Genomic DNA, 24,385 nt, shown 5'->3' with positions numbered 1-24,385 from the left:
GCCGAGGGAGCCGGCGTTCAGCTTCCGGGTCATGTGGCCAGCATGACTAAGGCGCTTCTGGCAAACCAGAGCAGGGCATGGAAACGCCGTTTACCTTCCCGCCGGAGCGGTACCTATTTATCTACTTGCACTTTGACGTGCTTTCGAACTGCTAGGTTGGCAGGAGCAGGGACTGAGCAACGGGAGTTCACCCCGTCACGGGGATTCGAACCGCCGACCTTCTGATCGGCAAGCCCTAGGCTCTGTGGTTTAACCCACAGCGCCACCCGCGTCCCTGCATGATATGATGTGATAGCCATCTTCAAATATCTGAAGTCGACTGCCCCATGGGAACAAGCTTGTCTTCTTGCTCTGGAGGGTAGGACTCGAACCCATGACTTCAAGTCACAAGAAAGGAGATTCCGTCTCAACATCAGGAAGGACTTTTTGAAAAGGAAGAGCTGTTTGGAAGTGGAACGGTCTCCCTTGGGAGGTTGTGGGTTCTCCTTCCTTGGAGGTTTTTAAGCAGAGGTTCGGTGGCCATCTGTCATGGATGCTTGAGCTGAGATTCCTGCAGTTGTAGGGGTTGGACTAGATGGCCTTTGGGGTCCCCTCCAACTCTATGATTTTATGACAGAGGGCCCTCCAATCTTTGTATTAGAAACCTCCAAGTAAGGAGAGTCCAGCACCTTTGGAGGAATGTCAACTGACAAGCAACTCTTAGGGTCAGAATGTTCTTCCTTATATGAAATCCAACAAAAACAATTTAATTCAATCAATTCAGTGTACCTGATGAACGTGATCCATTGCTATCCATTTTTCAAAGTCTAAGAATCATTTGCACCTAATGCCCCCTGCTGCCCTCTTGCTTCTTAGTGCCCCCCCCCAAGTAATCCCTCCCCCAGGAAGCGGTACCACTGGAGCAGATGTTTAGGACTGCCTTGAAGGGGGCTGGTCTGGATGACCCCCCAGGGTCCCTTCCAACCCTACAGTTCTGTGATTCTGTTACTGCGCTGTGAGGGAGGGAGTGGACACGCCTCCCGTCTCCCCAGGAATCCTGGGGCTTGTAGTTCTGGGAGGGGGGAGGGGGGCTTCTCAGCCCCTTCTCCAAACCAAAGAACCCATAAGTAAGTCAGCGGTGAGTCAACATGGGATAAAACCAACACAAGTTTTGCGTTTGTGTGTCAGATATTTCCAAAGCCGCTGCTCATCGACTTGGGATCCAAGCTGGAGAACAATTCTTGAAAGCCACAAATAGGTTCTAAGGCCACATTCCCCTGCAAGCAAGCTGGGGGGGCAGCCCTCCTCCAATGGGTCACGCTGCCTCTTTCACCTCAAGCGGGGAACCACGAGAAGGGAGACACAAAGTAGGTCAAACGACAGCATTTGCAGGACAGGATTGGGGGGGCTGAGGCAGGAGAGGGCAAGTTTTCCAAGAGGGACAGAGCGTTCCGTGAAAAGCCCAGATTGCATCTTTGGTCCAGCAGGAAGGGCAATCGGGTAAGCTGCCTCTTACCGGCAAGCCAGTAAACTCCAAATTCTGCCAAGCCTTGGGTATATTTTAAGAGGGGAAAATTATTATATTTTAAAAGGGGAGGTAGCTGAGATAAAAAAAGAGGGAGAGCAAACACAGACTGGTTTGCCATGAAGATCTGCAACCAAGGAATTCATGAAGCCGCAGTGGTAACCATGTCAGCTATCTAATAATAATAATAATAATAATAATAAATAATAATAATAATAATAATAATAATTTATTTGCTCCTTGTGCATCTGACTCGGTTGCCCCAGCCACTCTGGGCAGCTTCCAACATATAAAAATATATACTATATAATAAAACATTAAACGTTAAATTGAATTGAAGAAAATGTTAAAAATAACTTTTGTAAAAAAAAACCAGAAGCCTTTTTGTTAGGTATTTTAGGTCAAGACATACCAAAATAAATGAGGACTTTATTTATGTGTGCCACTACAGCAGCAAGAATGTTGATTGCACAAAATTGGAAGACTGGAGAAATACCAACTAAAGAACAACGACAAATGAAGTTGATGAACTATGCAGAACTGGCAAAAATGACAGAAAGACTAAGAGAAAAGAGACTCTGAAAAAGATTGGGAACCATTCCTACTATATTTGAAGAAAAAAAGAAAGGCAATAGACTTGATGGCAGGATTAAAATAGACATCCACATTATCAGCATCAGAAAATGTTTGGAAGATAGTGAAATAAGATGACGTATTTAATTTTACTTGTATGTTTTTAAGGTTTGATGTTTAGTAACTTTTTCTGTTGGGAGATAGCAGAGCGGGTGAAAATATAAAACAAACCAGAAGCGCAAGTTGGGGGAAGCCTTGGAGAGGAGGGAGGGAGGAATATATAGTAAACGTTGAGAATTTGAAATGTATGTAATGAACGAAAATGAAAAATGAATAAAAGAATTTAAAACAAAAACAAACAAACATTAAATGTTAAAAAGCTTCCCTAACCAAGGCATCAGGAACTCGGAAAACAAAAACATGCCGGCCTTCTGTCACAGGCAATTGTTATGGTCAGAGCGCATGAAATGGAAACCCAGAGGCTGGGCCACCTCAAAATGGTCTGCCATATGACTCACGGGGAAGCGCAGCATGCTGGGATACGTAGTCCGCCCCGCAGCAGAGGCTGCAGGCCTTTGATTTAGCAGCCTATTTATGTCCACATAAAACTGCTTCCTTCCCACAGGCTTCGGACGCTGCAGGTCACAGAGCGTCCCTTGTGGCCAATTTTGTCCGGTCAGTGGGGGTTGCTGCAACATCGGCTTGCGGCCTGGAGGTCAGGGAAACTGACCTTTCCCCACGGCTGGAGCCGTCAAGAGGACCGGGGGGGGGTGTGGAGAAGCCCCTGCAAGGCTTCAGTAGAGGGGGGAGAGAACATCCAACTCCAATCCGACTTCCCCGGCTGTTTTGCACCATCAGTGCACAATAAGCGCATCCTTTCTTCTTTTGGGCATTTTGTGGCGCCAGTTCCTTCTGTCTCCACTTAACCCAGAGCGCCTTACAGAGAGGATATTTGTATCAGCCCCACAAGCGGAAGGCCTCCCCCTGCTTCACAGGCTTCTGGGGAAATGCTGGGTTTCATTTCACCGGCGCCTGCGGAGCGTTGTGAGCAAAAGGGGAACAGAAGGTCCCCGCCCGGAGGAGCTTACAATCTAAATTTAAGCCGGCGAGAGAAAGGAGGAAGCAAGATAGGGAAGGGTAGCAGAGAAGTCGTTCTGCTGATGCCACCAACATTACCCCATGATTTTTGTCCTGGGATCTTTTCTCTGCCCCCTAAGAAACATCGACCCCTGGGTCCATCTAGGTCCCAGTTCTGTCTACTCTGACTGGCAGAGGCTCTCCAGGATTCCACAGGAGATGCCCAGGAAGGATGCTGCGAGGGCTGTTCCCCAGGAATAAGGGGGGCACCCTCTGGTCTCTCTCTCCCCCCCCCCCACCTCTGGTTTCCACTGGGGGCTTTCGGCCCACGCTCTCTCTCCCCGCCCTTGCCTTGCTCCCAATCTCTGCTCGCCCAAAATCATTTGAAAAGAGGGTGGAGAAAGACAGAGAAACTAAAAAACACCCTTCCTGGTTTTGTACTCCTTAAAGGTAAAGGGACCCCCGACCATTAGGTCCAGTCGTGACCGACTCTGGGGTTGCGGCACTCCTCTCGCTTTATTGGCCAAGGGAGCCGGCGTACAGCTCTGGCGAACCAGAGCAGCGCACGGAAACACCGTTTACCTTCCCGCCGGAATGGTACCTATTTATCTACTTGCACTTTGACGTGCTTTCGAACTGCTAGGTTGGCAGGAGCAGGGACCGAACAACGGGAGCTCACCCCGTCGCGGGGAATCGAACCGCCGACCTTCTGATCGGCAAGTCCTAGGCTCTGTGGTTTAACCCACAGCGCCATCCGCGTCCCTCTTTTGTACTTCTTACCCAACCCCCAAAATACCAATTCATCTAGTCCTAACTCCTATGCCCTTAAAATAAAATAGAGGTGTAATTGGGTTGCTGTTTTTATTTTGATTATGGATTTTGTGGTTTTATATTTTGATTTTATTCTGTATGCGAGGATAGGGCGGTATATAAATTTAATAAATATAATAAATAGAAGAAGAAGAAGAAGAAGAAGAAGAAGAAGAAGAAGAAGAAGAAGAAGAAGAAGTAGTTTCTTTCCTAAGCAGGTAACGCCAAAGTTAAACATCCCGATTTGGTGAGCTTCTGGTTATTTTTAAAGCTTTGTGCACTGAAACCTGCAAGCATGCATGCACACACACACACACACACACACACACACACACCACCACAACGCAAAGAGTTCCAGCTAGGGGAAATCTGAAGTGCAGCCAAGCGCAATGGGAACCACTCCCCCCTTCCTGCTGCTGTAGTATTTTCCAGGTTGAGCAGGTGAGTCACCCGCGCAGATTTCCATATCCCTTCTGGTCTCAGCCAAATTTTCTTCCCCCGCCTCTCCCTGAAAGTGCTCCCGCCCACACCTGTCATTTGTTGCCAACATCTGTGTGCATTGCAAGTGCCTATAGTCACGTGTGGGGTAATGCTCTCTCCCCCTCCCCATAGCTCAGCTGGGCTAGCTCAGGGGTCCCCCTGCTCCCATGTCCTGTTTGCAACAGCGGACGGATACCTCTGGGAAGAGCGCTATTAGGGAATTTGGACAGGCACCTCCCGCCAAAGCTGGCAGACTGCCTCTGGACAAAGAGGTTCCACGTGTGTTGTGTTCACAGTTGGCCAACTATCTCTTGGCAGTTGCGGTTCTTTCTTTTTCATGGGGGGGGGGGTATTGTGAGCTTGAGGAGGCTCCAGCAGGAAGTACCTCTTGCGTTCAACAGTGCAGAAATAACCGGTGAAGGAAAGACTCTCAACAGCACCCTCCAATAATTCATATTATCTACCACCCCGTGGCCATTAAAAAAAGGGGGGAGGCTTCCTGCCCCTCCCACTTTCTCACCAAAGCTCTGTGAAGTCGCCTTCTCTTTTGGTCCCATTTTACAGATGGGACAACCGAGGTGGCAGGACTGGAGAGCGGAGCCGCTCCAAACCACCCCAGCAGCGCCTGCACCAGGAACCAGGGCCGAAAATCTGGATCCCACTTTCTGGGGTGCTTGCATGCCTGCCCCCACCCCGTAAATCCTAACGTGCGGTGGGGATTGCCAGCTCCATTATCTCCCTCTGCGCATCTTCCCTCCGCACAACCGGCGGGTGGATTCCTCCACGAAGCCAACGCGCGCGCGCGCGCTCCCAGCAAGCAGCTGCAACCTCCGCCCCCGAACCTATTTATTCGTGCACGCGCCTCCCAGCGCAGCTGTAAACGCCGCTTGCAGGGGGCTGAGCTGCGGGAGGAGGGAAAGAGAGGAGCGCATTCCTCGCGCCTCGCCGGGCCTCCCCCTCGAAACTTGGACGGCAGGCGCTCGGCCAGCCTCTCCCTTCCCTCCCTCCCGTCGAGCCGCGATGGTACAACCCTCTCTCCACCCCCCTCCATGTATTTTTCCATTACGCCATACGTGCCTCTTTTGTTTCCTTGCGGAAGGCAGCCCCGCCGAGCCTGCTGCTGGAAAATAACCTCGCCACGCCCCACCCCACGGGCCCGGGTGCGACTCCAGGTTCCTTGCTGGGGTGGCTGTTGCGGTGGGAGCAGGAGGGGTAAAATGGGGCGGGCAGCTCCCCGCTTGCTAACTCCCGTTCAAGCTGTTTGCACCCCCGACACTCAAAGCACGTCGAAGAATCCTGGGATCTCTAGTGCGCTGGGAGTTGTAGCGCGGCGCAAACTACACTTTCCGGGGTCCTTTTTAGGGGTGCGCGCGCTCTGTGCTGAAAGCCAGCTTGGTTTGGCAACGGAAGCAGAACACGAATGAAAACAAATGACATTAATTTGGTTTTAATAAGTGCGCACCCAGCGGTCGCAGCCCCTTCGCGCTACAGGGGACAGCAGAAACCTTTGGAAGAATGCGCAGCGGGGACTGTTACGGACGACCCGCTTTCTCTCTTTTCCAGAAGCTCAAATAGATCCTCTTTTTGCGTGGGAATAACAACTTGTGAAAGCTCGATTTTAAAGCGCTTCCCACGCGCGCTTCCTTTCCAAAGCGACACATTCCAAATAAAAGCAGCGCAAGGGTAAACGGGCTTACGCCGAAGTAAATATCGTCGGCTTCCATGGGGCTTCCTCCCTAAGCACGTTTCCGAGACCAGCCTAAAAAATGGAGATCTGGAGTATTCTGGGGGTAAACCCAGACTTAAAAAGACACAATTGCAGGAGAGCCTCTGCAATCGCTGGTTATTTGGAAAGGCTTTCCATGGCGCGCTGCTCTAAGCGCGTCTGAACCCACCCCTGCGTGTTGACCCGGGATGTCTCCGAAGGGCTGTTTTCGCGACTGAAAACCGGCCTGCTTCCTCTCTCCCTCGCTTGAAGCCCCCATATGTAAAATCTACGCTAAGCAACAACAACGAAAAGGGGACATTTGGTTTCAAAATGGTTTCTCTCCTGCTCGCTATGCTGTGCTCTCACGATGCCGCATTCCGGGCTAAAAATGGGACTCTTGGGAACCGGATCATCCGACAATGCGCTTAGCAAGCCTCGTGGCTTTGCCACCCGAAAACAATGCTGCTCTTTGCTCGACGTTTACCCCGCCCGCTTCTTCCAGCTTCACGTTAAACCAGCAGAAATGGCGGGGCCGAGAGCGCGCAGCTTTGCCCTGGCAGGGAATCAACGCCTGGCTCCCCACATCTAAAGCCGGCACCCCAAAATTGAACAGCTCCTCTTTGCACCTTGTAGCCGCCACAAGCTAAAAGGTGCAAAGGCGCTGAAAGCAGACCCCCCCCAAAAAAGTCACCCCGTCTTTTTACACTCCTCTTTCATGGTGATTGTTCAGATTGTAAGGTCCTCGGGGCAGATGATCCGGGGTCTTGCTTCTAGTTAACCTGCCGAGCGCCAGTCATGGCATCAATTAATGGAAATAATAACCAGTCGTGGGGCCACGGAAGCTAATGCAACGCGCATTTTTTATTAACATTGCCATGGAAGGGATGCTGGGGAAGGGAAACAGACGGGAAATGGAGGGGGCAATTTTAGGAAAACTCCCGTCAAGCCCACAAGCCCCCTCTTTGGCAGAAAGCTAGTCAGTCATCCTCAGTTGCTTGTCTGTAGAATGGAACCAATCCTCAACACAGAATTAAAAAAGATGCGAGTCAGGCGGCGTGGTTTGTCCGTGCACAGTGAAAATTGCAGCTAGACGTGGCGTTTTAGCACCACGGACGATACCCAAAGGAGAGCTTGTTAAATAATAAGACATTGTTGGTGGTGTATAATCGGAGGTGCGGGTGGCGGGACGAAGATGAGGGATGGAAAAACAGGTCGGAGTGCAGAGAACAGTATTTGGAGGGGCGAGGGAGGAAGGCGAAGAGACAATAAATCGGACGCATACTTACCTGCGGAAATTTGCAAGGAACAAGAACAACCCCTCGACTCCTTCGTTTCTAAAAAGACGCATATATATAAAGGATTCTCAAGACGCAAAGGCGACCTCGCCACGGCGCATTTGCCTGGGCAGGAAAATAAAAGGAGACGCGCTGCTCTGGCTTTTCCCAGCACACAAACCTCTGGCTTTTTGCACCCCCCCCCCGGGAAGGCATCTAATGGGGGCCCCTGCATCCAACCCCCCACCAGCCCAAAGAGCGACCACCACCTCGCGCCCCCCGAGACTCCTCTAGCGAGCAAAGGAGACCCCCGCGATCCTTCCGAGGGAGCCCAGGGCGAGGCAAGATGGCTTCCTTCGCGCGTCCGTCTCCCCACCTTACGCAAAACGGACTTTCTGCAGCGAAGGGCCGTCGGATTTCCCGCGAGGAAGGATCGAGGGGCGCCCGGAGGCCGTCCCGTCCCCCTTTCTCTCTTTTGGGGCGCTGTTCAGGGCAGCCCGATGGCCCCCTCCCCAAGCCGCCTCGACGGCGTCGGCGGGTCCGGGCTCCCCGCAATCTTCTCGGAGACCGGGCGTCGTTCTCTCCCCCTCCCGTCCATTCCCAAATCCTCCTCGTTCGTCTCCCTTCCTCTCTCGTGCTCCCTTCTCTTAGTTTCCAGCGTCCTCCGTGTTTTAAATCTGACCCCCTCCCTTCTCCCCCCCCCCCGTCTATTTCCACCAAGCGCTGCCTGATGCGGTGGGTTGGGTTGCGGGGGGAGCAGCAGATCGGGGCGCACAGCGCAAGGACACACACGCGCAGACACACACACGTGTAGCAGCAGCAGCGAGGAAAGGACAACTCGGGGTCACCCAGAACAAAGGGCGGCCGCGGCCGGGAGAGCGCCTTTTCCGCACACCACCACCACCCAAGGGCGCCCGTTTGAAATGGGGGCACGGTTCCCTTCCAGAACTGGGGCACCGGCTCAAGACGGTTCGACACGGGCGCGCCAGGGGGACACAGTCGCCGGTAGAGGTCGAGGCTACTAGCCACGACGGCTCCGGGGACAGTCTACCCGTCTGAATAAGAGGCCTCGCTGCCTTGATTTTTGAGGGGGGCGGTATTCGAAGGCACCTTTTGTTGGCCACTTTGGGTGAGAAAGTGCTGGGATCGACGGCTGATCTAGCCGCGGAATTAGAACGCTTTTAAATATACCCCCTTCGTTTTTGTTTTGGGGAAATCTAGGAGCTTATGTGCGCGTGCAAAATGCAGGTTCCGGAGCAACGTCGGAAGTTTTTTGGGGGGTTGGCTGGGTTTAGCGAGCTGGCGGGCCCGTCTAGGCTCGCCTCGGCCCCTTTCGGTTTTCGCAAGCAGCTTTTGCTGCGGGCCTCCCCGCCCCCTCGGGGGGGTGTACAAAGATCCGCTTCCCTTTACCTCCTGCGGGCCCCCGTCGCCGAAACTGCAACAGCAGCAGGTCAGGAGGGATATAGGCTAAAGCGCATGTTGGCCCAGAGGACGGGGCGGGCGAGGGGGGAAGGCGGAGGAGGATTTGCAAATCTCCCCCCTCCCCGCCCAGCTGGTCCTTTCTCCTGACAACCGACACCCCTTCGCCCTCCCCGCCTGCTGCTATCAGGCACCGACCCCTCCCGCCCAGCAGGCAGATGCTATTAATACCCAGCACGTTTCGGACGTGCACAAAAGGAGTCCCGCGTGGTCCTTGGCAGCGCGGGGAGGGGCGGAAGGATGGGGGGGGGGGGAGTCGGAGCTCTCCCTGCAAAGGGACGTGTCCGCCACTAGGGGCCGCCGGCGCGCACGGCAGGCTGAATGAATGGAGGGCGCGCCCGCGATCCTGTGCCGTCGGGGGGCTGAAAAAAGGCTTGGGGAAGGAGCCGGGGGCCGGCGCAAGTGGCATCCCAAGGCTTGCAGGGCGAGAGCTGACTTGGCAAGCAAGCCCGGGGGCCGTGGGGCGCACAGAGCAGGCTCACCCTTGAAATGGAAAGCTCCTGGACGTGTCCTTTTGTGTTTAAAGCCCCCTCCTTGTTGTCAGGGGTATACGAAATGGCACAAGGAGGGCATCTGGAGGATGCCAAAGAAAATCCCAGGTTCTTTCCTGGTCACAGGGGGGCAGGTATTTTGGAATTGGTTTGGAATTAGAAGCGGTGTGGGGGTGCCAGTCGCAAAATGGCTGGTGTGGGGCCGCTGCAGATGTGGGGCATAACATGGAACGGCTGGTGTGGGTCTGTCCCATAATGCAAAATGGCTGCTGTGACATGTGTGGCACAACAAAATGGCTGTGGCCGAATACAAAATGGCTGCTGTGGCAGGTGCAGGAGAGGCGGAGCAGGAAAAGCAAACAAGTCCTCTGTGATGTGAGAGGATATGACAAGGGGATATTATTTTCGTTTTATTTTTGATATATTCACAGAGCTGTTACAGTAACTCGGAGCCCTGCCGCTAGAAAGCTAGAACCTCTCTCCCTGACCTGCTAGCTTTCTACGTGCAGTGATATTCACAATAAAAATTTTTGGGGGATGACCATAAAGTCATGTGATAACAGTAGCAAAGCTCTGGCTGCTATGGTAGCCTTTTCTTGCACGCTGAGGTGTTTGCTGCCTGCAAGGCCTCAAAAGATGGCACCTGTCCCACTTGCAGGCAGTCCAGCCAGCCGGATGAGTAACTCCTTACTCATGGTTCAGGATGGCGGGACTTTCTCAAGCTCCCAAACATGGCCAAGGCCCAGCCTATCCGCAGTCAAAGCACATTTTGCCCTGCAAATGTATCTTTATGGCTGTGTAAGTGAGCACGCAAGGGCATCTGTCTTTTGCAGGAATTGCTACCCAGTATTTATGGAGGCTTTTCACTTCCGTTTCTTGCATTTATGCTCCTCCATCGAGGGAAATGGCCTTTTACAAAGCCACCAGAAAGGCAGATCTTTCCAAGCTCCCTCCTGATTTGCAGCGGGCCTCATGCGCTTAAGCCAGATTCCCAAACACTCGCGATTCCCAAACACAGCGATGTCTCGAGAGATTCAGAGTGCGTGCAAAATTTGTAAGTGCCAAATGGCAGCGCGGACTCACTGCAGAAGCAGGGAGGAGATCACAGAGGAGTCCCTCCAGCCCTGCCGTAGAGCGAGAGAAATGAGGACTCGCCCCAAGGACCTTACAATATATATATTTGTAGTGGGGAAGGGAAAGGAGGGCAAGACAAAGGAAGAATGTGAGCTTCTGCCCTTGAATATGCCTGGGGAAGTATTAGCCTTATCCTCCATTAATTTCTCTTTTCTTCTTTCAAGTTGGTGGCCGTTGCTGCTGCTTGTGGCAGTGAGTTCCGCAGTTTAACCCCACGCCACGTGAATAAGTCCTTCCTTTTTTCTGTCCTGAAGCTTTCAGCTTCACCAGACACGGCAGGACTGCGCCACTTCTGAATCACACGAACCGAAGGCTTCTTCCTCCATTTAAATAAATAAAAAAAATTAAAATCCTCGCATGCAGAAAAGTAGCATGTCAGGGAGGAAGGTTCCAGTTTTCTATCGGAAAGGCTTTGCATGGGTCCAGCCCCACAGGGAAGGCCCATGGCTGCCCTGCAAAACGTACCCTCCAATGGACACTGCTTGCATCTTTTAATCTAGCGCAGGGGATGATTTGGCACTGTTCGAAACTCAAAAAGCTGTCTGAAATGTTTGCATCCTGCCTTTTCAAGAGCTGCATATTGAAAGGAAGTTGAGTTCATTTATCTTCTCTGTTTCCTGGAAAAATGGATAGCCCTTTTGCTCCCTGCCCCCTAACTCTCCCTTTTTTAAAAAAAGGAATCCTCCCTGTGGTTTTGCCCTCATCCCATTTGAACCCTCCCCGTTCCTGCTTCCTCCCTTCCCAGTAAACAATGGCAAGAGGAAATGGTCCCTCCAGTGAATTTTTTCCACCTCTTTACATCATAAAAGACCTGCATTGTGGTCATTCCTTGAAGGTTTTAATTGACGCCCCACCACCACAAAAAAGGGGGGGCGGCTTTGGAAACAGGTGGAAAGAGCAACACAACAACTCTCTTGCACCCTCTTCCCATAGGGCTATCCCATAATAAGTTTATGGGGCTCTCCTGTGAAGGAATGGGAGCTGCCCTAAATTCTTTGAACCCCCTTCCAGCAAAGAAACAATTGCACCTCCGAACCCAAGAAGTGTTCCCAGGATTTTCTCCCAACCGACTAAAATTGTGCCACCTGAATTTGCCAGCCTGTGATGAAATTTGCCGCAGCCTGGAAGTGCCCCAGGGGGTGGGCTCCCCTCTCTCCCTTCCTCATAAGAGGTCTGGAGGGTGGCAACACAAGAACAGGGCCTTTTCTGTGGTGGCTCCCCGTTTATGGAATGCACTCCCCAAGTAGGCTCACCGGGCGCCTTCATTATACATTATATTGTGATTTTATGTTGCAAACTGCCCTGAGGTCCACGGGTATAGGGCGGTACACAAATTTAATAAATAACATAAAATAATAATACATCTTTAGCCACCAGGCAAAAATATTTCTTTATAACAAGGACTTTGGCTGATTTAACGTTCTACGGCCTTTTAATTGGGTTTCCAGGAGGTGGGTTGTTGGTTTGTTTTTGTTTCGTTCTGTGACGTGTGTTCTCATTTTGTATTTTTACGTTGTGATGACGGGCAACGTACAAATTTAATATATAATAATGATGATGGCTGCAAATTCCATCGGGACATCTGCCTGACCCGATTATCCGGTGGATTACGCGTAATCTCAGGATTTGCAGGGACAAGCAGGTGGTGGCGGTTTCGAAAATCTGCCCGGGATGCAAAAGTCGAGCCATGCAAGCACCCTGGTTTTTTGCAGCTAGCGTTGCAAAATCCATTTGGGGGAACTTTCCTAGCGCTCTGCTGGCCTCCCCTGAGTCACCGCAAAATCTCCAGGAAACAGGAAAGACTCCTGCTCCCAGCTGCTCCGCCGACTCCCATTTTCTCTTTATCCCTCTGCAATGTTCCTTAGGAAATTTGTTGCCCTTTGTCTCTTCCCCGCAGCCACACGATGAGCTTGGCATGGTTGAAATAATAATATAATAATAATAATGATTTATTATTTAAACCCCGCCCATCTGGCTGGGCTACCCCAGCCACTCTGGGCGGCTTCCAACAAAATATTAAAATACAGTAATGCATCAAACATTAAAAGCTTCCCTAAAGAGGGCTGCCTTCAGATGTCTTCTAAAAGTCAGGTAGCTGTTTATTTTCTTGACATCTGATGGAAGGGCGATCCACAAGGTGGGCGCCACCACCAAGAAGGCCCTCTGCCTGGTCCCCTGTAACCTCGCTTCTCACAGTGAGGGAACTGCCAGAAGGCCCTCGGAGCTGGACCTCAGTGTCCGGGCTGAGCGATGGGGGTGGAGACGCTCCTTCAGGTATACTGGACCGAGGCCGTTTAGGGCTTGAAAGGTCAGCACCAACACTTTGAATTGTGCTTGGACACGTACTGGGAGCCAGTGTAGGTCTTTCAAAACCGGTGTTATGTGGTCTTGGCGGCCGCTCCCAGTCACCAGTCTGGCTGCCGCATTATGGATTAATTGCAGTTTCCGGGTCACCTTCAAAGGTAGCCCCACGTAGAGCGCATTGCAGTAGTCCAAGCGGGAGATAACTAGAGCATGCACCACTCTGGCGAGACAGTCTGCAGGCAGGTAGGGTCTCATCCTGCGTACCAGATGGGGCTGGTAGACAGCTGCCCTGGACACAGAATTGACATGTGCCTCCATGGACAGCTGTGAGTCCAGAATGACTCCGAGGCTGCACACCTGGTCCTTCAGGGGCACAGTTGCCCCATTCAGGACCAGGGAGTTCCCCACACCTGCCCGCCTCCTGTCCCCCAAAAACAGTACTTCTGTCTTGTAGGATTCAACCTCAATCTGTTAGCCACCATCCATCATCCAACCGCCTCCAGACACTCACACAGGACCTTCACCACCTTCACTGGTTCTGATTTGAAAGAGAGGTAGAGCTGGGTGTCATCCGCATATTGATGAAAACTGCCTGTTCCCCTCCAGCCATTGCAAAAGAAGGGTAACTGAAAAACGGATTTAACCTGGCAAGGAACGTGGCCAGAGAACAGCAAGATGAGGAGAGCAACAAGGTCCAGAACTTCAGGTCCGTTTCAGGATCAATCGGATCCAAACAATGGCTCATGTTAGTGTGCCCTGTGTTGCACGAGGCTTCAAAATTTATTTGCTTATTTACGTATCACCTTTTCCTCTAAGGAGCTCAAAGGGAATGTAAATGGTCCTTTCCCACCATTTTTATCAAACCTGCAAGGTACAGTAGGTTAGGTTGAGTGGCAGTGACAGGCGCCCAAGACCACACTCAGTGAACTTCATGGCCGAGCAGGATTCGAACCCTGGTCTCCCGGTTCGTAGCCTGATGCACTTACCACTTTACCAGCAGCACCCTGGTGTGGAAGGAGGGGATGGGAAGGTGCGGCAGAAAGATTTAAGGACAATCAAGGAAACATTTAAACATTTCAGAGTAGCATAGTATATATGTTTTAAAATATTTATATTTATTTGCGGAATATGGATAGATGTTTTTTCAAAGTGAGAGCAAGATGATCAAGTGATACTAAGGACAATCCTGAGGACATTTGAACAGAAGGCTGGAGAAGACTCATTTATAATTATATTTTGGGAATGCTTATATGTAGCTGCTTTGTTTTATATTTTCTGGGCGTCCCACGATCATATTATAAAATAGTTGTGTTCTGAGTTATAAATCAAGCACTGCTGGGAGTTGTTTCTTTTTGATTCCTAATGTTTTACCAATATATTAAAAAAATCATGGTGGCACGAGCAAATTTTTATTCCGAAACTGGCCGGGAGAAAAAAAGTTTGAGAACCCCTGCGCTAACCACTACAGGACACTGTCCCTGGAAAATCTGGGCTGCTGTTTAGAGGCTTTGCAAGCAGCACCAAGATCTGCTTCCCACACTGGAAACCGTGATGGAGGATGTATGGCTGAGTCACCAACATCCTCTTTCCATGCTTTAGTTGCAAGGGACCCCAAGGGTCATCTAGTCCAACCCCCTGCAATTCAGGAATCACAGCTAAAGCAACCCTGAGGAGGCATTCCTCCAAAAGAGGCTTCACCTTCAGCTGGTCCCCTCTGGAGGTTCTGGATTACAGCTGGACTAAAACTCCCAAGCAGTTCCCTCCAGATGTTTTGGACAACAAGCCCCAGCTGAACTAAAACTCCCAAGCAGTTCCCTCCAGATGTTCTGGACTAAAACTCCCAGGTGAACTAAAACTCCCAAGCTTATCTCTCCAGATGTTTTGGACCACAACTCCCAGCTGAACTAAAACTCCCAAGCAGTTCCCTCCAGATGTTCTGGACCAAAACTCCCAGGTGAACTAAAACTCCCAAGCTTATCTCTCCAGGTGTTTTGGACACAACTCCCAGCTGAACTAAAACTCCCAAGCAGTTCCCTCCAGATGTTTTAGACTAAAACTCCCAGCTGAACTAAAACTCCCAAGCAGTTCCCTCCAGATGTTCTCATCACAACTCCCAGCTGAACTACAACTCCCAAGCAGTTCCCTCCAGATGTTTTGGACACAACTCCCAGCTGAACTAAAACTCCCAAGCAGTTCCCTCCAGATGTTTTGGACAACAATTCCCATCTGAACTAAAACTCCCAAGCAGTTCTCTCCAGATGTTCTGGACTAAAACTCCCAGGTGAACTAAAACTCCCAAGCTTATCTCTCCAGATGTTTTGGACCACAACTCCCAGCTGAACTAAAGCTCCCATCTGGAGAGCGCCAGCGTGGGGGAGGCCGCAGTAAAACAAGAGCCCTGTGGCGGCCAGCTCTCCCTTGTGCGGAAAGGAGCGCTTGGCTTTGTCGCCTCCTGCCTCCAAGGCTCTCCATCTCCAGGTCTCCCTTCCCGAGGAGCCTCCGTCCAGGGTGGGTGGGGAGCACCTTCTGGGGGTCGATTTTCCAGGGGATAATCCTGGGAACGGAAATCTGATGGCAGCAGCCTTCTCCCCTCCTCCTCCTCCTCCTGCTGGATCTTTGTTCGGCTTCCGCAAGGGCTGGGGATATTTTTAACTTGCCTGGCAAGGCCAGCAGCCGCCCTCCTCTCCCGTAAACAGGAGGGGAGGCATCTCAGGCGGGCAGGGAGCACTGGGTGGCAACCGTAACGCTGGAGATGGCAAACAAACAAGGCACCTCGCCTGCCTGCCTGCCTGCCTTGCCAGGCCTCCTCCGCTCTGACTCACCCACTCCAGTCTCATTCTTTCCTGGATCCTCATCCTGCCCCTCCGCCCTCGTTCGTTCCCTCCTTCTCATCTGATTTTCTTGACATCCCGTTTCTCCCCCTCTGCCAACCTCCTCCGCACCTGGCTCATCGCTAGAAAAAGCTGCACCGGGAATTTTTAATAGGCAGTATGGCCTAGTGGTGAGATTCCTGCATTGCATGGGGTTGGACTAGATGACCCTCGGGTCCCTTCCGACTCTACAAGGCTATAATTCTGTGTCCTTAGAGCGCCGGATCTTTCTGGCACACTTTCCCCCCAACCCCAAATGTTAAAACTGCCACTTACTGTAACAACTTCATGTTAGTCCCAGCACCCTTTTTCTTCTAAAAAAAGAGAATAGCCCTGATGATGATGGTTGGTTATTTATTTACATCCTGCCTTTTGCCCTGACAGGGAATCAAGGTGGCTTACAGACAAGACAGGAACATTTAAAAACACAGACATTAAAAATCAATTGAACATTGAATTAAAATTTTGTTTTTGCTGGGTTGGTGTTGGTTAAATGTTTACTTGAGTTTGGTGGTTTTTAAAATTTGGGTATAACTAAACTGTTTATTATTATTATTATTATTATTATTATTATTATTCATTATCATCATTATTTTCTATTGGTTTATTTATGGACTCTTTAAGATATTATGTTTTTTAACGTTTGATGTTTTATTATGCTTTTATATATGCTGTGAACCCCCCAAAGTGGCTAGGGAAACCCAGGCAGAGGGGCGAGACATAAATAATAAAATAAAAATTATTATTAAACCACACAACACTCCATTAAAACACACACGCCATCACAATAAAAATAGCACAGCAACCAGCCCTTTCCTCAAAAACAGTTCCAGAAAGCCCGTTGGAACAAAGAAGTCTTTACCTACCAGAGGAAGGATAGCAAGGAGGGAGCCCGGCTGGCTTCTGCAGGGAGGGGATTGCAAAGTTGTCCGGTGGAGCCACCACTGAGAAGGCCCTGTCCTGCTTCTCCCCCTAAGAACGCCTGCGAGGGTGGTAGGACCTAGAGAAAGGCCTTCCCCGAAGATCTCAAAACTTGAGCAGGTTCATATAAGGGACTATGTTATTTCAGATAGCCTGGACCTAGGGCTTTATAGGTCATAACCTGCACTTTTGATTATTCCTGAAACTGGTGGAGCTCTTTTAGCAAGGAAGTCATCTGTTCACTAAATCATAAAGTGCTCTGGGTGGTTGTTGGCCAGACCCTCACTCTCCGCCTCCCCTACCCTACAGGGTTGTTGTGAAGGTAGAATGAGGAGGAAGGTCACCACAGGGTCCTTGGGAGGAAAGGTGTGGTATAAATCCAGCAAAGAAGATTTGTTGTTGTTGAGTTGTTTAGCGGTGTCCAACTCTTCGTGACCCCCTGGACCAGAGCACGCCGGGCACTCCTGTCTTCCACTGGCTCCCGCAGTTTGGTCAGACTCATGCTGGTAGCTTCGAGAACACTGTCCAACCATCTCATCCTCTGTCGTCCCCTTCTCCTTGTGCCCTCAATCTTTCCCAACATCAGGGTCTTTTCCAGGGAGTCTTCTCTTCTCATGAGGTGGCCAAAGTCTTGGAGCCTCAGCTTCACAATCTGTCCTTCCAGTGAGCACTCAGGGCTGATTTCCTTAAGAATGGATAGTTTTGATCTTCTTGCACTCTATGGGACTCTCCAGAATCTCCTCCAGCACCAGAATTCAAAAGCATCCATTCTTCGGCGATCAGCCTTCTTTATGGTCCAGCTCTCACTTCCATACATCACTACTGGGAAAACCAGAGCTTTGACTATACGGAGCTTTGTTGGCAAGGTGATGTCTCTGCTTTTTAAGACGCTGTCTAGGTTTGTCATTGCTTTTCGATACCATTGTTTTATTTCATGTATCTCTTTTTTATCAAAGTGGGCTCGAAGTGGCTCACACGATTCTCCCGTTCCTCATGCCCACTAAACATGCGGAGGAACTTTCTGACGAGCTGTTTTGACAGCTGAGCAGACTGCCTGAGAAGGTGGGGGAATCTCATTCCTGCAAAGTTTTAAAGCAGAGGTTGGGTGGCCATCTGTCGTGGATGCTTTAGCTGCGATTCCTGCATTGAAGGGGGTTGGAATGGATGACCCCTAGAGGTCCCTTCCATCGCGACAGTCCTGTGTACAGCCGAAACATACGCCATTCCATTTTTGCCATTCAGAATAAGTGGTTTTTTACCCTATTCAGCATGCAAATTCCAGTCTACACATCTCCCTGCTCAGTTTGCTGGCAACAGAGCTATCCTTTAGCAAGGCAGCTGCAGGTGCGATCGAAATTCTTCAATCCCCATTGCAAATCAGGTGGGATTCATCTGAAAATGCATTTATACAGGCTTCCCCAGTCTCTAAGTTGCATTTTTAGCTGAATTTGGGGAACCACTTGAAGCATCCGTTGTGTCAAGCTATTTCCATTGCTTCTGTGTGATTTGCAAGCGGCTGAAAGTCTGCAAATTTTGAGAATGAACCTGATTGGCAATGAGAGTTGAATAATTTCAATTGCATCCATAAAGCTGTCGCCTGTAGCCCAGGCTTTACCAGACTGGCTTTTGCAAAGGACCCTGGGATCTACTGTAATAATAAAATTTAAGGTCTTATATATGTAATAAATGTTCATAAATGTACCAACCAAGCACGTACATAGATCAGCACAGAAAGACCGCCCTGAAACCATTTTGACTCCCAAACCGACCAAATGTTTTCTCTGCAAGGAGGGAGGGGGTGAGGGAACCTCCCCATTGTCTCAGGAATTGGGAAATCACCATCTCAAAGGAATGGGCAGACTGCCAGGAAAGGCAATCAGATAAGGCCTTATCAGATAACCTGGCAGACAGGAAAAACAACAACACTCAAATTTCTGCTGTAGACCGCCTTTTCTGTGATGTAGGTATGATGTTTGTGGGGGGTGGTCTTGGGTTACACCCCTTCTGTGATGTATGTATGATGTATGGAGGGGTGGTCTTGAGCTCCAGGGCAGGCAATTTAAAATGTTTATATAAGGGCAGGCACACCTTGGTTCTGGCTCCTCCTCCTTTCCTGCGTGTGAGGGGAGCACCCTGTTGCAACAGTTCAATAAAGATCAGGCTTACGAGCTGCTTTGCTTCTCAATATTCTCTGGTTGGCCTCTGTTCTTTTCTCCTTCCAATAGGGAACCCACTTAAGGACTCTATATGGGCTCTTGGATACCCCATAAGTGAAAAAGGGCAGGTTTTGTTTACAACACTAGTCAGGGCGTTCTGCTTTGGTGGACCTGCTCTGGTTCTGCGGGGCCTCTCTTAGTTTCTTGCAGGGAGCACGATCTGGCTTTGCAACGGATGTTGTGCATGGATTTGGAAAGCTCAGATCTGGGACAGCTTCCTTTCACTGCCAAGAATAGGTGGGACGTCTCCAAAAAAAAGTCCAGGGCAAAAGGCAAGTCAGAGAAGAGGAGAGAGATCCAGTTTCAAAAGCGTCTGCACTGGGTATCTCCAGCTGCCTTGGCAATTCTTCCACCCCATCCATCTCTTCCTTGGAGGCCTCCTGCTTTCTCCAGCCTGAACTCCCAGGCTTTGCTGGGTTTGTTGCTTGGTACCTCTGCAGCGCATACTTTGAAATCCTCCTTTTCAGCTCCCCGCACCCCTCCTCTGGCTTCCTTCTCTGCCTCTGTGGCTCAGCTCCCAGCGCAGGGGGCCATCTGCTTGCAGGAAGGGCCAAGAACATTCGGGATGAAAACACACAGGCCTTGCACACCCCCCCCCCCCTGCAAAAGGCAGAATGGAGAAAGAACAGAGCTTGGAGGGGAGGGGAATATAATACTGTTGCATGCCACCCCAGGGGTTCCAGGAACGCTTAACGCAGGGTCTGTGTTTCCTTTTGGAAATGAGGCACAGCGGAGACTGCGGGATAGATGGTTCATTTACACAGATATACAACCTGAGCCTGCGATGGAGCGTCTCCCAGCAACGTGCTCCAAGAGGGTCTGGTATCTCCCCTGCCCCTCCTAAACTCTCCACTCTGCATCCTGTTGTAAACAAAATCTGCCCTTATTCCCTTATGGGGGACACAAGAGCCCTTATAGAGTCCTTTTGTAGGTTCTCCATCGGTTGGAGAAAATAACAGAGGCCAAGCAGAGAATATTGAGAAGCAAAGCAGCTCATAAGAAAAGCCTCCCCATTGTCTTTTCCTTCACAAATCCTGTCTTAAGGGCACATTTAAGATATGAATAGGGTGTGAGCCTGTGACCTGGCTCAGGAACTAAGTATTTATCATTACAAGACTGGCCAGGCTCCCCAGGGTATTCAATCAAGTGAGCATTAACAGGTAACCTGCCAGACAGGAGGTAAACGACGCACTCAGATTTCTGCTGTAGACCGCCTTTTCTGTGATGTAGGTATGATGTATCTGGGGGGGGGTGTCTTAGGTTACACCCCTTCTGTGATGTATGTATGATGTATAGAGGGGTGGTCTTGAGCTCCAGGGCAGGGAATTTAAAATGTCTATATAAGGGCAGGCACACCTTGGTTCTGGGTCCTCCTCCTTTCCTGCGTGAGAGGGGAGCACCCTGTTGCAACAGATCAATAAAGATCAGGCTTACTAGCTGCTTTGCTTCTCCATATTCTCTGGTTGGCCTCTGTTATTTTCTCCTGCCAATAGGGAACCTACGTAAGGACTCTATACGGGCTCTTGGATACACCATAAGGGGAAAAGGGCAGATTTGGTTTAGCGCACTAAGACCAAGGAGATGGAAAACTGATGCTCGACTTTCTGAAACTTAATCTAAGCCGCAGCCTCTCTTGGGAGGGGAGCCAGAAGGGGTGCTTGGTGAAGCCAGGCCGGCTGATTACGCTAAAATGTTCCCTGTCTGAGTGGATTATGTGGAGTTAGCAACCAATTAGTACAGGGTTTTTTGGAATAATTCCCAGTAGTTGGTTGGCATGTCTGAGGCTCTTTGCGGTCCTCTTGTCTGGCTCTGGTGAGCCAGGTATCGGGAATGTCAGAAGCTAAGCAGACCCGTCTTCTGCTGGTCTGGACATTGTTTTTCATTCCCACTCCTTCACGGAGAGGTGGAAAATTCAGGGCGCACTCCTTCTTTTGAGGGGTAAAAGCACCAGAGACTCACAGGGGAGGGATTTGCAAATTGGCAGGCTGGGAAATCAATACACAGGCCTTCCGGCACAGTTGCAAAACTAATCGGAGCAGGTAAAAAAAAAGAAGAGAGTAATCCTCTACAATGGTGCAGAAAATTTGGGGGCGCACTCTCAGGCCCAAGCCTGAATTCAGTGGGCAATAATTTGGTTTTTCTTCATTTACTTCATAAAATTTATACGCCGCTTGCAACCTCAAAGCGGTTTGCAAGAAGGCAAAACAAAAAAAATTAAAAAAATCAATCCAGTGAAAATAGGGACATCCCATTCTACACCAGAAAGCGCCTGCTGCATTTGATCTCACCGCCAAACACGTAGACTGGTAAAACTGTACTGAGAATCACAGAACTGTAGAGTTGCAAGGGGATCCTAAGGGTCATCTAGTCCAGCCCTCTGCAGTGCAGGAATGTGGGGCTCGAACCCACGACCCTGAGATGAAGAGTCTCATGCTCTGCCGAGTGAGCTATCCCAGCTGTCACGTAAGAACATCCTGCTGGATCCGGCCCGTGTCCCATCTATTCCAGCAGCCTGTTGTCACAGGGGCCAGACAGATGCCTGTGCCAAAACCGAAGGCAGGATTGGAACACAGGACCCCCCCTCACCTCCTGTGGTTTCCAGCAACCTGTCTGCGGAGGCAGGGCATAGCCATCAGGGCTAGGAGCCATCAGCAGCCCTCTCCTCCTCCCTGAATTTGTCTATTCCCCTCTGTTCCTAGGACCCACGTACCTACGGGGCCGCCTCTCCTGGTATGCCCTGCGGAGGACCTTAAGGTCCACAAACGACAATATTTTGGAGGTCCCAAGTCGCAAGGTGGTTAGGCTGGCCTCAACTAGAGCCAGGGCTTTTTCGGCTGCGGCTCCAATCTGGTGGAATGCTCTGTCCCAAGAGACTAGGGCCCTGTGGGACTTGACATCTTTCCGCAGGGCCTGCAAGACAGAGCTGTTCTGCCTGGCCTTTGGTTTGGACTGTCTGGCCCTTATGTTTCCCTCCCCTTATGGTCATGATCTATGGGCTACTCTTAAAATGAGCTTGCATTTTAAACTGCATTTTAACCTGTATTTTAAATTGCCCCCAGCTGTGCGCATTATGTTTTTACTGTGATTTTATTGGTGTTAGCCGCCCTGAGCCTGGCTCTGGCAGGGGAGGGTGGGGTATAAATAAAATTTATTATTATTATTATTTAATATTATAAGGAAGAACTGCTCCCTTTCCCTTATGGGGTATTCTGGAGCCCATATAGAGTCCTTAAGTGGGTTCCCTATCAGTAGGAGGAAACAGAGGCCAACCAGAGTTATACAGTGGTGCCCCGCAAGACGAATGCCTCGCAAGACGGAAAACTCGCTAGACAAAAGTGTTTTCCGTTTTGGAGGTGCTTCGCAAAACGAATTTCCTATGGGCTTGCTTCACAAGACGACAATGTCTTGCGAGTTCCTGCGGGGTTTTTCCCCTCCACCCCCCCTTTTTCTAAGCTGCTAAGCCGCTTATCAGCTGATCCAATCAGCAGATAAGCTGCTAAAAGCCGCTAAAAGCGCTAATCCGCTAATCCGTCAATGGGCTTGCTTCGCAAGAGGAAGAAACCGCTAGATGAAGAGAATCACAGAACGGATTCTTTTCGTCTTGAGAGGCACCACTGTATTGAGAAGCAAAGCGGCTAGTAAGCCTGGTCTTTATTAAACTGTTGCAACAGGATCCTCACTCGCCACACTCAGGAGGGAGAAATCTGAACAACAGGGGCAACCCCTTATATAGACGTTTGAAATTGCCCACCCTGTAGCCCAAGACCACCCCCCAAAACATCATACATACATGAGAGAAGGAGGCGGTCTACAGCATTACCTGGGCAGACTGGCCATTCTTTTGCGATGGTTAATACTTTAGTTCCCGAGGCCAGGTTACAGGCTCACCCTATTCATACACAAATATACCCTTAATACAGGATTTACAAGCAAAAGGACAATGGGAAGGCTTACCCCATGTGGGTTAAACGACAGAGCCTAGGGCTTTGCTGATCAGAAGGTTGGCGGTTCAAATCCCCGCAATGGGGTGAGCTCCCGTTGCTCAGTCCCTGCTCCTGCCCACCTAGCAGTTCGAAAGCACGTCAAAGTGCAAGTAGATAAATAGGTACCGCTCCGGCGGGAAGGTAAATGGCGTTTCCGTGCGCTGCTCTGGTTCACACAGACTGTGGAACTCCCTGGCACAGGAGGCAGTGATGGCCACCAGCTTGGACGGCCTCAAAAGAGGATTAGACAGATTCGTGGAGTAAAAGGCTACTGATGCCTACTAGCCCTGATGGTCCTGTCTCCCCAGCTGGGGGCAGAGATGCTTCTGAATCCCAGTCGCTGGAAACCGCAGGAGGGGAGAGTCGCTCTTGTGTTCGAATCCTGCTTGCAGGTTTTGCACAGGCATTTGGTTGGCCTCTGTGAGAACAGGATGCTGGACTAGATGGGCCGTGGGCCTGATCCGCCAGGCTCTTCCTACAACCCCCATTGCAAATCAGGCAACGTCCAGCCGAAAATGCAACTTAGCCTGGCCTCTCCAGTCTCACTCTTAAGTTGCATTTTCAGCTGAATTTGGGGGAACTACTTGAAGACCCCTGCTTCTTGGGAGAAAAGCAATGACAAACCTAGACAGCGTCTTAAAAAGCAGAGACATCACCTTGCCAACAAAGGTCCGTATAGTTAAAGCTCTGGTTTTCCCAGTAGTGATGCATGGAAGTGAGAGCTGGACCATAAAGAAGGCTGATCGCTGAAGAATGGATGCTTTTGAATTATGGTGCTGGAGGAGACTCTTGAGAGTCCCATGGACTGCAAGAAGATCAACCCTATCCATTCTGAAGGAAATCAGCCCTGAGTGCTCACTGGAAGGACAGATCCTGAAGCTGAGGCTCCAATACTTTGGCCACCTCATGAGAAGAGAAGACTCCCTGGGAAAGACCCTGATGTTGGGAAAGATGGAGGGCACAAGGAGAAGGAGATGACAGAGGACGAGATGGTTGGACAGTGTTCTCAAAGCTACCAGCATGAGTTTGACCAAACTGCGGGAGGCAGTGGAAGACAGGAGTGCCTGGCGTGCTCTGGTCCAGGGGGTCACAAAGAGTCGGACACGACTAAAGGACTAAACAACAACAACAAAACCCGAGGTATCACTGTATTTATCTAAGTGCTAATCTCACAGTAACGTTGTTCCATTAAGTTCCAAAGTTCTGACACATTGGGAAAGAAATAGGAACGCTTTATTTTGCTGTCCCTAACCTATGGCCAACTTTAAACTTACTTTAGACTCCAAACCATGACTAAACAACAACAAAAACAGCAACAACTTGAAGCATCCGTTGTGTTAAGCTGTTTCCATTGCTTTTGTGCGATTTCATAGAATCATAGAATCATAGAGTTGGAAGAGACCACAAGGGCCATCGAGTCCAACCCCCTGCCAAGCAGGAAACACCATCAGAGCACTCCTGACATATGGTTGTCAAGCCTCTGCTTAAAGACCTCCAAAGTAGGAGACTCCACCACACTCCTTGGCAGCAAATTCCACTGTCAAACAGCTCTTACTGTCAG

General features: G+C 50.3%; 2 long non-coding RNA genes across 2 annotated transcripts; one reads left to right on the top strand and one right to left on the bottom strand.

Annotated features, from left to right (window-relative positions):
• Window positions 1–29: 29 nt before the first annotated feature.
• LOC310707556 lies at window positions 30–2,436 on the top strand. Its single transcript, XR_014526576.1, has 2 exons — window positions 30–1,427; window positions 1,467–2,436. It is a non-coding gene; the product is annotated as an uncharacterized lncRNA (long non-coding RNA).
• A 3,439-nt stretch (window positions 2,437–5,875) lies between these two features.
• LOC310707461 lies at window positions 5,876–14,849 on the bottom strand. The gene is made up of 2 exons (XR_014526468.1): window positions 14,722–14,849; window positions 5,876–14,665 (listed from the first exon to the last, which is right to left on the bottom strand). It is a non-coding gene; the product is annotated as an uncharacterized lncRNA (long non-coding RNA).
• Window positions 14,850–24,385: the final 9,536 nt, after the last annotated feature.

This window comes from Podarcis liolepis (genome assembly GCF_965112155.1).
Source record: "Podarcis liolepis genome assembly, chromosome: 5".
Taxonomy (NCBI): Eukaryota; Metazoa; Chordata; class Lepidosauria; order Squamata; family Lacertidae; genus Podarcis; species Podarcis liolepis.
Note: the sequence above shows the minus strand (reverse complement) of the source record. Positions and strands in the feature narration are given on the sequence as shown.